Genomic DNA, 16779 nt, shown 5'->3' with positions numbered 1-16779 from the left:
GTAGGTTTCAAGGTAGCATGGATAGGGGGCTTGAGAGGGCATTGAGGAGGAGTCACTAATGCTGCTTGAGAGATGGTCAGGTTGACTTCAAGGACAAGGTGCTATCTGAAGTAGGCCTTGCAGCCGCATTGTCCAATTTGCGGGAGCCACTAGCCATATGTGGCTGCTGAACTCTCTGTATGTGACTAGTCCAAATAGAGATGTGTTGTAACACACACACACACACACACACACACACACACACACACACACACACCAGGTTTGGAAGACTGAATTAACAAAATGTCAAATAGCTAATAAGCAGCATTTGGTATATATAGGACTAAATACATTACTTTGTTCTTAAATTTTTTTTTAATGTTTTTATTTTTGAGAGAGAGAGACAGACTGTGAGCGGAGGAAGGGCTGAGAGAAGGAGACACAATCTGAAGCAGGCTCCAGGCTCCGAACTGTCAGTGCAGAGCCTGATGGGGGCTCAAACTCACAAACCGGAAGATCATGATCTGAGGTGAAGTCGGTGGCTTAACTGACAGAGCCACCCAGGTAACCCTATAGGGTTAAATACATTATTAAAATTAATTTCACCTACTTTTTTTCACTTTTAAATATGGCTACTAAAATTATTAAATTATATATGTGGCTTGCTTATTTTTGTATTGGACAGAGCTACCTCGAAGCGTTAAGATGAATTTGAGAAAGATGAGAAGGAATAAACTATGTTACCATTAGAACCTATTTATAATCTACAAATCACATTATTTCATTATCACAACAATTCTGTACAATTTTATAGACTTAAAAAATAAATGACTCACTTTAAGGTCATGAGTGACAATCATTCCTTTAATATATATTTAGTTTTTGCTATGTGCCAGGCACTAAAACTAACTGCTGGCAGTCAGCGATCCCAAAGGAATTGTTTGTGTTTCAAGAACTCAGTCTTTGGAAACATAGGTCAACAAATATTTGCAGTTAAATGTAATAGATGCTAAAATGGAGGAGTATACTCCACATTAGGAACAAAGAAATAAATATGTATGGGAGGGAAGTCAGAGAATGCCTCACAGAAGTCTTGAGGCACAGAAGAGTAGAGAGGGCTCCATAATGAGGAAGAAGAGAATGTGATAGACCTGCAATTGGGAAAGGGTATAGAGTATACTCTAGAGCCAATCACCGGGTATGTGGGGGGAGTGGTCAAGCCAAGATTTGTATCTTGGAGTTCTGGAACTAAGTCCAGGGGTTCTTTTCATTATGTTACCACTGTTGATAAATATAAGGTGTGTTAATCGGGTAGGCTAATAAAACCACTATCTCAGTGATTTAACATAATAAAGACTTATGTTTCATATAAGTCAGGTGTAGTGGGTTGGTTGGGGCCAGTGGGTGGGCTATCTGCTCCTTGAAATCATGGAAGGACATGGCTTGTATCTTGTGGCTCCACCATCACCAGTTGCCTTGTAATTGTCCAATCTATGGGCCTCAGATAAGGGAGAACTGTGGTGGACCTGTTGGAGATATCCGGGGCCAGCCTGGAAGTGAAGTACGTCATTTTCACCCCATTCCTTAGACTGAATTCAGGTGTGTAGTCACATGGTCCCACCTGACTGCAGGGGTGGCTGGGAAGTAAAATGCTTGTGCCTAGTAGAAAAGGAAATGGGGTTTAATGGACACTTATATTGCCTCTGCCACACAAAATGAACATAACCAGGCACCTAGACCTGACTTTACTTAAAAGGGATATTTGGGGAGAGCTAGAAGATAGATAGATGATAGATGATAGATAGATAGATAGATAGATAGATAGATAGATAGATAGATAGAAGAGGCAGCCCAGATTCTCCTCTCTTCTTTGGGAAACAAACCAGTGTAAGATTGTATGCTTTAAAAAAAAGGGGGGAGGAGGCAAAATAGGCTCTGGCCCAATGGCATGATAGTGGGCCATTAATAATTAGTAAACATATACTTTATGTCAGAACCTTGTCTTAAACATCACAGGGAAAAATGTAAAACACCTCTATATTATGCTTTGATGTGCCATCTCTTTACCTATCAATCAGCAAACTGTGAAGTGTAGATATCATCTCAGCATGGGTTTGGGGTATTAAGTGAGCCAAAAGGCAAAATTAGAAATTGAGCCCTGGGCTTAGACTTATACCCTGGTACACCAGAGTAGACCTTAGCTTTCACAGTAATATATGGACAAATCCAAATGCCTATATAATGTTACAAGGTGGAATAATTAAATATGCAGTGAGTTTCAGGTAGATAATTCCATCTTTTAAAAACGTTCTGGTGGAAAAGTTTCAAGATCAGTCTTGATGGCAAAATGTAGGAAGAACAGCTTGGATAGAATCAGAAGACACAAATGGACTTGCTGTGTGGCATGCTGTGGGATGAAGAATACAGATGTGGGGGTGTCTATCTAGAGTAGAGGAGAATTGAGATGAGGAAATTGATAGAAAGATGAGAATGTGGGGTTTTTTATTTGCCATGTCAAGTAATAAAGAGTCATTATATTTAGTATTACAAGAAAGCAATATACCTGATGGGTCTAATCATGTCATTCTAAGGAAATGTGGTGGCCTGTGGCTGCCCTATTGATAGAGTTCAGAACCTCAGAATGGGATGAAGTGGGCCCATAGCCAGATTCTAGTGTGTGGAATATAGAGTTCCTTAGGACACAGCAGTGTTCTTTCTGAGCCTCAGGGAGAGTTCCCAGGCACTTACGGTTTCAAGTTCTCTATAGACTTTGAAAGACCTTAAAAGACTCAGTCTCTTCCTATCAGTCTTGGCTTCTTCACTTCTGAAATCCTGTTCTGCTGTGGTTTGAATAAGAAAGTACAATGCAGGTATTTACCAGTTCAAGACTGTGTTATAAGAGTTCTTTTATCAGTCAGTTGATTGTAATGAATTATCAGCTTGGCTTATAAAAGCCTATTCGGCCATTATGAAGCCCTACCTTCTGTTGCTAACTAGAACCTAACCACCACTTATGACACTGCTTTTCTTCCATCCAAAGTTTTGAAGACTAGTGTCAGAGATGAATTTTCTACCAACAGGTCAGTGGGGATGTTTACTTCCTCTATGTCCATGACTATAAACAAGAGAGAAGGGTTGAGGGAAGTTTCAGATTAGGGCTCCTATGTAGAGAAAGGTTAAGGGTCTCCTAACCAGTAATTAATAATTATAACTAACATTTGTAGCACACTTTACATTTTACAAAGTACTTTTTGTATATGTGATCTTCACAACTCAGAGGGATAAGTTATTCCTAGTCTATGGTTAAGGAAATAGTGGTTCAGACATTTAAACTGTAGAACCTCCACTTTCTATATTCTTGGGCAGATTTATGTAAATAAAACTGTTTACTAATCAATAAAATGAATGCCATTATGAATGCCAAAATGAACCCCTTCTTGGTGGGGTTGCTGTGAAGGATGAGATGACGTAGATAAACAACTGAATGCATAGTAAGAATGCAATAAATGGTAAGACCTAAGAATTGAAGCTGCATAATGACTGAAAAGAGGACTTTAGTAAGGTGATGGATAGGGAAAACATAAGATGAAAGATCAGTTTTATTCCAGAGTCTTAGTGAAGTAGACAAATTGGTTAGAATGTAATGAGCTGAAGGTGCAGGTGGTAGAGTGGGGAGCTTGAATTGGAGATGGGGGGGGTTGCAGTCGTTGGTAGTAACTAGGTATAGGATACGACTGTGAAAGTGAATGGCCAAAGTGGTGGACAAAGTCATTTCAGGTAAGAGAAAGCCAAGGAGCTGAGAGGCTAGGGTGTCAGCAGGAATAGTATTCAAAGTATTTAACTACCAATACTAGCATGGACATGGATCCATCAAAATGGATGTAGCCTATAGCGTTGGTCCTGGAGGCACCAGCGACTATGAAAATATTTCAGTATTTTAATAATCACACTTGTGCAATCTAACCCAGGGCATAAGATGGAATTGTCCACATGGATATCGGGGTCGCCAGGAATGATGATGGTGTTATGGAGCGTGGGACAGCAAGCCGGTTGAGGGAGGCTTTGATGAAAAAAGGAGAATGACCAGGATATGTTAGGTCATAATAACAAGGAAGCGTGCTGCGTAAGATGGTTTGATGGCAAGTGCTTCAAAGATACAGGACATTATTTATGAAGGAAGGAGGGAAATGGTACTTGAGGCAGCATGAAAAGCAAAGAGAACATTTTACTTCTGGCCGTAGATAGTGTAAAGCCATCATTCATATAGCTGAAACAAAACTTTCATGAAACAATACTCACCCTAACCACATGCAATGTATGCTGTTGGTTTCTATTCTATTACTTTATTTTAAAAAGTTTTCCATTTACTACCCACTAAATTAGTTTCACAACTCACTAATGGATTGCAGTTTATCATTTGAAATGCATTGGTATGTAAGTGGTAGGCGCAAACATAGCCACCTCTCCAGAGGACTGCATAGGAAGCGTGCTTTGTTAAGGGACAGCCAGGTTTTGACTAGATAAAGAAAATAAAGAGACGTCTATCAAAGACGTTGAAGGATATAGGGGTGTCTTGGTCCGTTTGGGCTGCTGTAACAAAATACTGTAGACTGGGTAGCTTATAAACACTGAACATTTATTTCTCATAGTCCTGGAGGCTGAGGAGTCTAAGATCAGTGTCTAGTGAGAACTTGCTTTCTGATGTCTTCTCACTGTGGAAGAGGTAAGGGAGCTCTCTTCTGAGGCCTCTTTTATAAGGCCACTAACCCCATTCATGAGCCATCTGTCCTCATGACCTAATCACCTCCCAAAGGCCCCACGTCTAAATACCATCACATTGGAGATTAGATTTCAACACGTGAACTTTGGGGAGATACAAACATTCAGTCTATAGAAAGGGGGTTTTGTTGATGAAAGACCCTGAATACCAAAGGTCACAATGGAAGGATTTAGAGGTTGTTTTGGGAGTTGGAGTCTGATTCAAATTAGGCAATGTAGAGGACCGTAATAGGGTGAGAACCTCTATTTCGAGAGATGATCTGGAGGCTGAGGATTCTTTTTTTTTTTTTTTTTTAATTTTTTTTTTTTCAACATTTTTTATTTTTTATTTTTGGGACAGAGAGAGACAGAGCATGAACGGGGGAGGGGCAGAGAGAGAGGGAGACACAGAATCGGAAACAGGCTCCAGGCTCCGAGCCATCAGCCCAGAGCCTGACGCGGGGCTCGAACTCACGGACCGCGAGATCGTGACCTGGCTGAAGTCGGACGCTTAACCGACTGCGCCACCCAGGCGCCCCGAGGCTGAGGATTCTTAAGGTGAGTGTTGTAAGCAGAGATATAGGGCATGATGGGATTAGTTCTCTCAGGCGAGGGGGAGGGGTGGATAATCAGTTCTAATTATAGCCTCCTTCTTGGGACTGGTCCCTTAGTCAGTTTGTCAGTAGAGGGGTGAGGTATAAAGATTGGTTGGGGTTGAGTAAGATGAGGTGTGTGTGCCTCATCTTGAGGTGTGTGAGGTCTCACCAAGGAGTGTGCTGGGCTCTGTGGACTCTCTTTCAGTTCTGTTTTGGACAGAGTTAAGGCTAGAGGGATTGTCTTTCCAGAAGTTCCAGGCCTGTGAGGATCCCCTAAACCACACTTGGCAATGAGTGGTAGTCGTATCAAAGCCTAAGAAGTTTTGTGGCTTACACTCAAATCCTACTGTCCTTGATATTGAGAGGGAGGGAAGGAGTGGCCTTAATAGAAGCTAATAGTTTCACGTACTCTTGAAGTAGAAACATGTTAATTAAAAAGACAGTGCTAAATTAAATAGTGGGCACAAGGGTATGCTAGAAATAGTGCTAAATTAAGAACCAAAAGATTTGTTTTTTAATTCTGGCTGTGCCTCTGGGTGACAGATCAGAGCCTTAACCTCATCTATCAAATTAGTATAATGTTGTTCTTCCTTTCCTTAAAAGCTGTTGTGAGGAATAAATTAAGTAAAAATATAGGCATATGGTGTAACATTTATAAAGCACTATTCAAAAGCAAGATGTTGGCAATGAGTATTACTTGGCAGAAATAATTTGTAGTCAGTGCAAATAGTGGACCAAGTGCAGGCAGCTGTCAGTTAGTGACAGCTGGTGTTACAATTAGGGTAAGACTAGATGTTTTATAAAATTTAAGGAGATTTTTGATGGTGGGACACAACTCAGATAGATAAAAAGGCAGAACTCTTTGTTAATTACAGCTCCAAAGAGAGAAGTCTGTCGTGCAGGGATGCATAGCAGGTTACACTTGAGGACAGGGTAACAGTAAGCTGAAACTGTAGGAAGGTGCTTATGTATGGCAAACAGGCTAGAGTTAGGTAGGTTTCCCAGGCAGGCTTCCTGGGGATCAGATATTTTAAATAATTCAATGGGCCTAAGAAAGAAGTAGCTGTTCCTGAGTGTAGGTATCTGGGGGCCTCTGGCAGTTGGATATGTGTATATTGTAACCCAGGAGTGTTAGAGCCTGATAAGGGAAGTAGTTTGGGGTGGGGGTTGATAAGTTGCCAGTGAAGGAGAATTGAGAGTATTAGCCATGACATCAAGACTGGGTCAACATGGCACTTGTGAAATATCATATTACACTGGGACAGCTTTGGAATGGTGTAATCTCAAACTGTCATTTTTTTTTTTTTATAGTACAAAAGCTTACTCAAAGCAGACTTCTCATTGATATAGTATAGTTTCTTAATTTATCTGTTTATTTACAACACATTTTATTTATAAGTTACTGAAAACCTAATCTTTAATTCTATTATCTCTACCTCTTAATTTATATTTTAAGTAGGCCAGATTTCTGAATCATTTTAGAGAAATACCTGGCATCATCTAATACCCCATGGCAGAAAGAGTTAGACTTTAAAAGTTCTTCTGAGATTATAAATGCCTATAGCATATAATGGCTGGGATAATACAGGCTCAAAGTTGTTTTCCCTCAGATTAGAGTTATTCGCCTATCATGTGGCTGTGCTAAAATAATTTTAAGATGTCTCCTAACATTATAACCCCCTCATATATGTCCTCTGTAGTCCCTTCCTCTTGAATATGGATGGGACTTGTGAATATGGTAGAATTTTTGTGGAGTTATTACTAGAGAATGTATTGTGAGCCCTGGAGGGTGAATGGGGCAATAGCTGAAACGTCAGCAGTGTTCTGGTCTCAGGCTGTTGAACGCGATAGCATTATGAGATACAAAGCCCCATGATCCCCCCCAAGGACAGTTAAGAAACAGAACCCACCGCAATTTCCTGACACTCCTTGGAACTGTACATACTCCCTGCATGCCTTCACGTTGTCACCAGATGTATGTCTGAAAATCCTTTGTGTTCTCTTTCCATACTTTGATACTCTTGGATACTTATATCTGATAAAATATGAAATAAAGGCTATGTCTTTATAGCCCAAAAGTCTCCTGCTTTTACTGCTCTCTCGCAGAGGCAGTCCTGCACGTCCGCTCAGTCTGGTGTCTGAGAACTTCTTGTTCTGTGCATGGCAACAGAATTTCATTTCCATGATTATCTACTGATCAGTTGGCTTTGAGTTAATCAAAATGGAGATCATCTTGAGTATCCCTGATCTAAGGGGGTAAGCCCATAGGAGTGGGCACTTCCTAAAGTCAGAAAGCTGCCATACTGTGAGGGGGCCATGTGGCTAGGAACTGAAGGCAGCCCATAGAAGCTAAGAGTATTCCCTGGCTGTCAGTTAGCAAGCAAGTGGGGACCTCAGCCCTACAGCCACAAGAAATTGGATTCTAACAACCATGTGATCTTGGAAGTAGACCACTGAGTCTCAGGTGAGATCATAGCATGGCTTGCAGTTTGATTTTAGCCTGATGAGACCCTGAGCAGAGTACCAAAGTGATCCATGCCTGGACTTCTGACCCACAGAAACTGTGAGATAATAAATTTGTGTTGTTTTTGGCTACTAAATTTGCGGTAATTTTTTATGCAACAATAGAAAATGAATACACTATGTATCCCACTTTTCATTTTTATGATTGTGCATGCATAGGCACTACACTTATTTTTTTTTTCCTTGTACATGGAAATGAATTATTTACTTTTTTTTTTTTTTGCCTCCTTGAACAAAGCTACTGTGAGCACCTTGTAAATTACTTCTGGTGTACTTGTTCAACAGTTTCCCTAGGATTAGAATTGCTGAACATGTGAATATTCATCTTTATTAGATAATGCCAAATTGCAAAAGTTGTCGCAAAGCTTTTTAAAAAAATAAATAAAGTTAATAAACCTCCACTAGACAAAAAGAAAAAATGAGTTACCAATATCAGGAATAAAAAAAGTGCATCACTACAGATTCTTCATAGACTCAAAAGTTAATAAAAGCTAATAAAAGACTGTTATGAACAATTTTATGCCAATGACTTGGACAATTAGATGAACTGGACAAGTTCTTTGAAAGAATTATCAAATTATAAGAAAATATAAAAATCTAAATATATCAACTAAAGAAATTAGATTTGTAATCATAAATCAGAAGGAATTTCAAGGTCCACATAGTTTTACTGGTGAATCTGACCAAACTTAAACAAAAGTATACTAATCCTACAAAGAAAACTACCTACAAAGAAAAGAGAGAAGGGGACAATTCCTCACTCATTTAAGGAGGCTATAATTATCCTAATACTAAAAAAATTTTCTTAATATTGGAAACAAGACAAGGGTGTCTGCTCTCACTGTTTCTTTTCAACATTGTACTGGAGGCCCTAATAAGTGCAAAAAAGGGCAAAAATAAAAAATAAAATCCACATAGTTTAGAAAAGAAAAGTAACCTTGTCATGTACATAGAAAATTTAGAGGAATCTACAAAGAAGTTACTAGACTATAAGTGAATTCAAGAAGGTCACCTGATACAAGGTAAATACAGAAATCAATTATATTTTTATAAATAAGCAACAAACAGTGGGAAAATAAAAGTAAAGCAATTCAATTTATGATATTTAAAATATGATATACTCAGAGATAAGTTTAACAAAAGATGTGTAAGATTTGTATACTGAAAACCAGAAAACACTGCAGACAGAAATTGAAGAAGTTTAAATACATGGAGAGATACACCATGTTCATGGATTGAAAGATTCACTATTATTAAGATATGTTATCTCCAAATTGTTCCTTAGTGTCTTTAGAAAAAAACATAGGAGAATAGCTTTGCAACACTGAGAACATTTTGGTGAAACAACAAAAAATGTTAATTTTATTAAATCTTGACACTTGAGTATACATCTTTTTACTTTTCTGTGTAACAAAATGGGAAGTATGCATAAATCTCTTGTGCTGAAAAACAAAGCAGGATGGTTGTCTTAAGATAAAGCATCTGTAATTTCAGTTGTGAACTGAAGTAATTACTTTTTGAAAAAAATAGAATAGCACTTTTACTTGAGAGAATGTATTCAAAATGGATGAAAGACCTAAATTGAGATAGGAAAGTATTAAAATCCTAGAGGAGAACACAGGCAGCAACCTCTTTGACCTCAGCTGCAGCAACTTCCTACTAAACACATTGCAGAAGGCAAGAGAAACAAAAGCAAAAATGAACTATTGGGACTTCATCAAGATAGAAAGCTTCTGCACAGCAAAGGAAACAATCAACAAAACTAAAAGGCAATGTACGGAATGGGAGAAGATATTTGCATATCTGATAAAGGGTTAGTATTCAAAATCTATAAAGAAATTATCAAGCTCCACACCCAAAAAACAAATAAACCAGTTAAAAAATGGTCAGAAGAGATGAACAGACACTGTTACAAAGAAGACATCCAGATGGCTAACAGACATATGAAAAAATGCTCAACATCATTCATCATCAGGAAATACAAATCAAAACCACAATGAGATACTACCTCACACCTGTCAGAAATGGCTAAAATTAACAACACAAGAAACAACAGGTGTTGGCAAGGATGAGGAGAAAGGGGAACCCTTCTGCACTGTTGGTGGTAATGCAAACTGGTGCACCCACTCTGGAGAGCATCATGGAGGTTCCTCAGAAAGGTAAAAATAGAACTACCCTATGATCTAGCAATTGCACTACTTGGTATTTACCCAAAAGATACAAAAATACAGATTCAAAGGGGTACATGCACCCTGACGTTTATGGTAGCATTATAAACAATAGTCAAACTATGGAGAGAGCCCAAAAGTCCATTGACTGATGAATGGATAAAGAAGATGTGGCACATATATACAATGAAATGTTACTCAGCCATCAAAAAGAATGCAATCTTACCATTTGCAGTAACATGGATGGAGCTAGAATGTATTATGCTAGTGAAATAAGTCAATCAGAGAAAGACAAATACCATATGATTCAACTCATATGTAGACTCTAAGAAACAAAATAGATGAACATATGGGAATTGGGGGGAAAATGAGAGAGGGAAACAAACCACAAGAGTAAACTGAAGGTTGATGGAGGAAAGTGGATGGGGGATTGGCTAGATGGGTGATGGTTATTAAGAAGGGCGCACTTGTTGTGATGAGCACTGGATGTTGTATGTAAGTGATGAATCACTGAATTCTACTCCTGAAACCAATATTGCACTGTATGTTAACTAAAATTTAAATTAAAAAAAATATTTGCCAGACTTTTTCTTAAAATCAACATAAATAAGCATGACAGAGAAAAATAAAACTGACATTATTTGTTGCTAGTGGTAACATTCTGAGATTGGTGATGATATTTTTGGATGTGATTTTTTATATTATCTAAGTAACTAAGTTAATATTTGGAACATCTGTATAATACATATTTGGAACATCAGGGAACCAGTATTTCTCATATGACCAATGCATGGTATTTTAAAAATCATGCCTGGATGAAAGTTCTACTCAAAATGCAATATAGACCAATGTATTTTAACAGAGTATGAAACAATCATTGATATAGTTTCAGATCTGAAAATGCTCCTCCCTTTTCAATAATGTATCTATCTGTCTGAGGCAGGATATTCTTCATATACTTCAGAAAAAACAGGTTCAGCTATCTTCATTAAGTCAGACATTAAAAAGATTTGCAAAAATGTATAACAATGCTACTCTTCTCATCTTTTTGTTTCAGAAAATATAATTATTTTAGTGACAATGATACTTATGTTGGGACACCTCGGTGGCTCAGTTGGTTAAGCCTCTGACTCTCGATTTTGGTTCAGGTCATGATCTCATGGTTGATGAGATCAGGCTCCGAGTCGGGCTCTGCACTGACAGCATGGAGCCTGCTTGGGATTCTCTCTCCTTCTCTCTCTCTACCCCTCCTCTGCTTGTGCTCGCTCTCTCTCTCTCTCTCTCAAAATAAATAAAAATAAAACATTAACAAATGCTACTTATGTTAACACATAATGGATTTATTAGTGTTATTTTTAGATGAATTGAAAAACATTTTTTAAATTCTCAGTTTTAATTAAAATTTTTTGAGAGTGTGAGTGGGGGAGGGGCAGAGGAAGAGGGAGAGAGAGAGTCTTAAGCAGGTTCTATGTCCAACATGGAGCCCAACTCAGGGCTCCATCTCATTATGGTGAGATCATGACCTGAACCAAAATCAAGAGTTGGACCCTGAACTGACTGAGCCATCCAGGTGCCCCTCTCAGTTTTAATTTATAAAACAGTAAATATCAATAGGTATAACCCACATTAAAAAGATACCTTTGGAGTCTTCAATAAGTTTTAAGAATATAACAGGGATTCTTTTTTAAAAAATATAATTTATTGTCAAATTGGCTAACATACAGTGTGTAAAGTGTGCTCTTGGTTTTTGGGGTAGATCCCCGTGGTTCATCGCTTACATACAACACCTAGTACTCATCCCAACAAGTGCCCTCCTCAATGCCCATCACCCATTTTCCTCTCTCCCCCTCCCCCCATTAGCCCTCAGTTTGTTCTCTGTATTTAAGAATCTCTTATGGTTTGCCTCCCTCCCTCTCTGTAACTATTTTTTTTCCCCTTCCCTTCCTCCATGGTCTTCTGTTCAATTTCTCAAGATCCACATATGAGTGAAAACATATGGTATCTTTCTCTGATTTATTTCACTCAGCATAATTCCTTCCAGTTCCATTCACATTGCTGCAAATGGCATGATTTCATTCTTTCTCATTGCCAAGTAGTATTCCATTGTATATTCAAACCACATCTTCTTTATCCATTCATCAGTTGGTGGACATTTAGACTCTTTCCATAATTCGGCTATGTTGAAAGCACTGCTAAAAACATTGGGGTAAATGTGCCCCTATGAATCAGTACTCCTGTATCCTTTGGATAAATTCCTAGTAATGCTATTGCTGGGTAATAGGGTAGTTCTATTTTTGAGGAATCTCCACTCTGTTTTCCAGAGCAGCTGCACCAGTTTGCATTCCCACCAACAGGGCAAGAGGGTTCCCATTTCTCCACATCCTCACCAGCATCTGTTGTTGCTTGAGTTGTTCATTTTAGCCACTCAGACCAGTGTGAGGTGGTATCTCAGTGTGGCTTTGATTTATATTTCCCTGATGATGAGTGACGTTGAGCATCTTTTCATGTGTCTGTTGGCCATCTGGATGTCTTCATTGGAAAAGTGTGTATTCATGTCTTCTGCCCATTTCTTCACTGGACTATTTGTTCTTTGGGGGTTGAGTTTGGGAAGTTCTTTATAGATTTTGGATATTAACCCTTTATCTGATATGTCATTTGCAACTATCTTTTCTCATTCCATCAGTTGCCTTTAAGTTTTGTTGATTGTTTCCTTTGCAGTGCAGAAGCTTTTTATCTTGATGAGGTCCCAATAGCTCATTTTGCTTTCAATTCCCTTGCATTTGGGGATGTGTCAGCAAGAAATTGCTGCAGCTGAGGTCAAAGAGGCTGCTGCCTGCTTTCTCCTGTAGAGTTTTGATGTTTTTCTGTCTCACATTTAGGTCTTTCATCCATTTTGAGTTTATTTTTGTGTATGGTGTAATAGGGATTCTGATACCAAATAATTTGAGAACTGCTACAGTAGGACACTGCTTCAATCCCACAAAGTGTTGTCACTCAGCTGCCATGATAAATGAGATTTCAAAAGGCCATTCTTCCATTTTATAATGGCAGCGTCAGGGTGATGGAGAATATGGTAAAACCAATAAATTCCATTGGCATGAGCACACTGCTCATAATTTTTTTCTGGAAAATGAACTCTCTGATTAGAATCAAGACTATGTAGGGACACCTGAGTGGCTCAGTCAGTTGAGTGTCCAACTTTGGCTCAGGCTGTGATCTCATGGTTCATGAGTTTGAGACCCACATCGGGCTCTATGCTGTCAGTACAGAGCTTGCTTTGGATCCTCTGTCCCTTTCTCTCTCTCTGCCTTTCCCTTGCTTGCGCTCTGCCCCCTCCCACCCCCCAAAAAAGAAGCAAAACTGAGTAGAATATGATGACAGTCAATATGGCAATCCAGCAGCCCATGGATGATGGTTTTGGAATCTCACCATCTGGAGGACTTTCCTTAGAGCAGATACAACTTAACTCTTTGTAATATCTTGTCTTCATTTTTTCATATTTTACAAAGCTGATACTTTTATTTCTAGGAATACTCTATTTTTCTTCATCTTTGTATAACCTCTACTTGAATTTACTTTTCTAGGCATTTCTTAAATGTATAATAAAAGAAAAAAATGAGTTTTCATTATAGCATAGTGGCAATATGAAAAATCATATTGATCAGAATAAACTGGAGCAGTCACTTGGTTTGCAACTAATTTGTCAAACTTTACAGGAAAAAAAGGAAAGATAGAAGGTGTTATGGGTGGAATTGCAATTGTGTCTCTCAAAAAAAGATATGTTGAAGTCTTAATATCCTGCACTTCAGAATACAATCTTATTTGGAAATAAGGTCTTTACAGAGGCAATCAAGTTAATAATTAGGGTGGTCCCTAACCTAATATGACTGGTATCCTTAGGAAAAGGGGCAATTTGGACACAGAGCCAGACATGGATAGAAGGAAGATTATAATATGAAGACACAGGGAGAATGCCATGTGAGGACAGAGAATTAGAGTGATGGCAATGGGAAGACAGGGTCTAAGGAATGTCCAAGGCTACTGAAGATGGGAGGAGGCCTAGAACAATTCTCTCTTACAGCACTCAGAAGGAACCAACTTTGGAGACACAAAATTAACAACTTCCAGAATTGTGAGACAATAGCTTTTTGTTGTTTTAAGCCACACAACTTGTGGTACTTTATTAATGGTAGCCCTAGAAAACTAAGGCAGATGGTAAAATATTTATGGGAGTAACTATATTAACCAACCCAACCTTTATCCCAGAAACCAAGCACTGAGTATTGAATACTTAATACATCAGGCCCACTGAATGTTGAATGAAGATCCTTGAAAGTGGAAATCTCCCTAAGGTATATGCCAATCATCTTGCTCCTTATTCCCTGTTCTTGGTCCAAAACATTAGACATTAAATGTTTTTTTAATAAAATAAGTACTGATAATTGGGATGAAAAACAAATATAAAATATGAATTTCAAATATATTTTATCATATTGTTAATTAATACTATTTTATAACATTTATTTTCTTTAAATATGGGAAATATAATACCTACTCTTCTAGGGGCAGTTCTTTCCTTCCTTCCTCCTTTCCTCCCTCTTTCCCCACACCCACACCTTTTTCCTTCCTTCCTCCCTTCCGTTTTACCTTTTTCTTCCTTCCTTCCTTCCTTCCTTCCTTCCTTCCTTCCTTCCTTCCTTCCTTCCTTCCTTCCTTCCTTCCTTCTCTTTCTTGTTTTCAACTACCCCCAAATTTTACTTATTACAATATCACCAAAATAACAATAGGAAGATGTATTTTTTAAATAAAAAGATTATCCAGAATTCTATCTAAGCAATAGGTGCTTTGGGATGATCAGGGCCTTGGAAATGGAAGTGTGGTGAAGTCAGGATAAACACAGGTATTGAGATCAAAATACCTAGACCTAGTTCTGCTCTGTAGGAATAAGCTATTAAATAACCCCTCTGAGCCTCAGTTTTCCCATCTGTAAATGGCAGATGTTTAACATAAAACTGTTGAGAGAATGAAAGCAAAAGTAAAATGATCCTTTATTAAGTTAATTTTACATATAAGAATATAGGATCACATGGGTCCAATAACTTTCACAAAGTCACCATCTAGTTAACTCACCAATTCCAAGGCCCAAATTCTATCAGAACTGACCCATACTATATGAAACCTTTTAACTTCACTTTTCAATGGTATATGGTGATTATGTAGCAAAATTGGTAGCCAGGGCTGACTCAACCTGCATAGCCTGTCTAGCTGCCCAGTTCAGTTCAAGTTCTTCATCTATTAATGCCTTCTAACCCTCATAGGGCTCCAGAGGTCCATGGGTTAAGGTCTTAATTTTCCAGACCTCATCTCTGTTTAGCAAAAACTTTGGATACAAGGCAATAGTTTGTGGAAGAGTAGATCACAATCACAATCACAATCAATCACCCAAGCTTGATTTTTCATGTTTGCTTCACCAGAAAATGGTATTTTCATTTCTAGAAAAATACAAAAGAACTTTTAAGCCTGTATCAGGTAAAAGGAGATATAAGAATCCAAATTTGAACACATGGCTTAGGGATGCAGGGTATTAGAGAAAAGAAAAAGATCAGAGGTGAAGCAAAAAAAATCACAGTTTGGGCTACAATAGGGTGCATCACATTTGGTCATACCTGGGCTGGGAAGGCTAACTCTGTCATCAGATCATACCATTTAGAGGCACATGAGTCTCAAGACAGAGAAGGGATCTTGAATTTGGGCAAGAAGAAGGCTGCAGAGTTTGGCTCATTGACTGCCTTTGTGCCAACGAGAGTTCAAAGATTGCTGAGCCCATGCAAGTAGTAGGACTAACACAATAAATGCACCAGTAGGAAGTGAGGAGGGTGGCCTGCTAAGGAAGCCTAATCCTGGAGAGTAGGGGAAAGGCCAAGAGAACCTTCAGAATGGTTCAGAGCTCAAAGTCAGGATACAGTGAAAGGTGAAGGTGGCCTGTCCTGGCCACTCAAGGAGGCTTCCATCAGGATCACTTCAAGAAAAGTGACTACCCAGGCAGGCTGAGAAAAATAGGTCAATATATATCGCCAATAAGAATCAAAGCAATGATGTAGAAATAAGCCTTAAAGCTAAGGAAAAGTACTTATACACCATAGGACTGTGCTTTAATAATTTATGGACATATCTGTCTGACCTTGTGACTCAGGTGCCAAACCAAGTTTATATATTGAGCCAACCACATGCTCACTAAAACAGGAGTGCTGTTGTCTTTCTTGTGACTGCTGAGTTGTAGATCCTTTTAAAGGGCAGGTTAAAAAGTTGGGTTAGATAGGAAAATGGCATTATATGCCCTTTCTCAAGCACAAGGTGACTTAATCTAGGCCAGTTGGACCCTTTCACTCAGGCATTTTCATTATCAAAGGTTATGGTTGTCCAATAGGGGGATAATCTGAAGAGATTATTCATTAATTTCCATGACTTAGATCTCCACAGGTACTCTAACTCCTGACCTGCCCGAAGTTTGGATCTTCAGCCTTCTATTTGATTTCTTGAGATGCTCAATTTCCTTCAAATATATTCTATTATTGTTATTATTATTAATTATTAATATTTTGCTGAGGACAGCCATGTGGTATGTCTTTCCATTTATTCAGAGCTTGTTTCATGTCACTCAGTATAGTTTTATTCATACAAATTCTGTACCTTTTTTTTTTTTTAACATTTTATTATTTATTTTAGAGAGTGAGAGAGAGCACAAGCAGGGGAGG

General features: G+C 38.4%; 1 long non-coding RNA gene across 1 annotated transcript in view; it reads left to right on the top strand.

Annotated features, from left to right (window-relative positions):
• Positions 1-2654: 2654 nt before the first annotated feature.
• The window catches only part of LOC131519696 (uncharacterized), a 37495-nt gene continuing 23370 nt past the window's right edge, over positions 2655-16779 (top strand). Inside the window, exon 1 of the long non-coding RNA XR_009265743.1 lies at positions 2655-3059. This is a non-coding gene — a long non-coding RNA (uncharacterized LOC131519696). The remainder of the gene's footprint in view (positions 3060-16779) is intronic.

This window comes from Neofelis nebulosa, chromosome 8 (genome assembly GCF_028018385.1).
Source record: "Neofelis nebulosa isolate mNeoNeb1 chromosome 8, mNeoNeb1.pri, whole genome shotgun sequence".
Classification (NCBI taxonomy): domain Eukaryota; kingdom Metazoa; phylum Chordata; class Mammalia; order Carnivora; family Felidae; genus Neofelis; species Neofelis nebulosa.
Note: the sequence above shows the minus strand (reverse complement) of the source record. Positions and strands in the feature narration are given on the sequence as shown.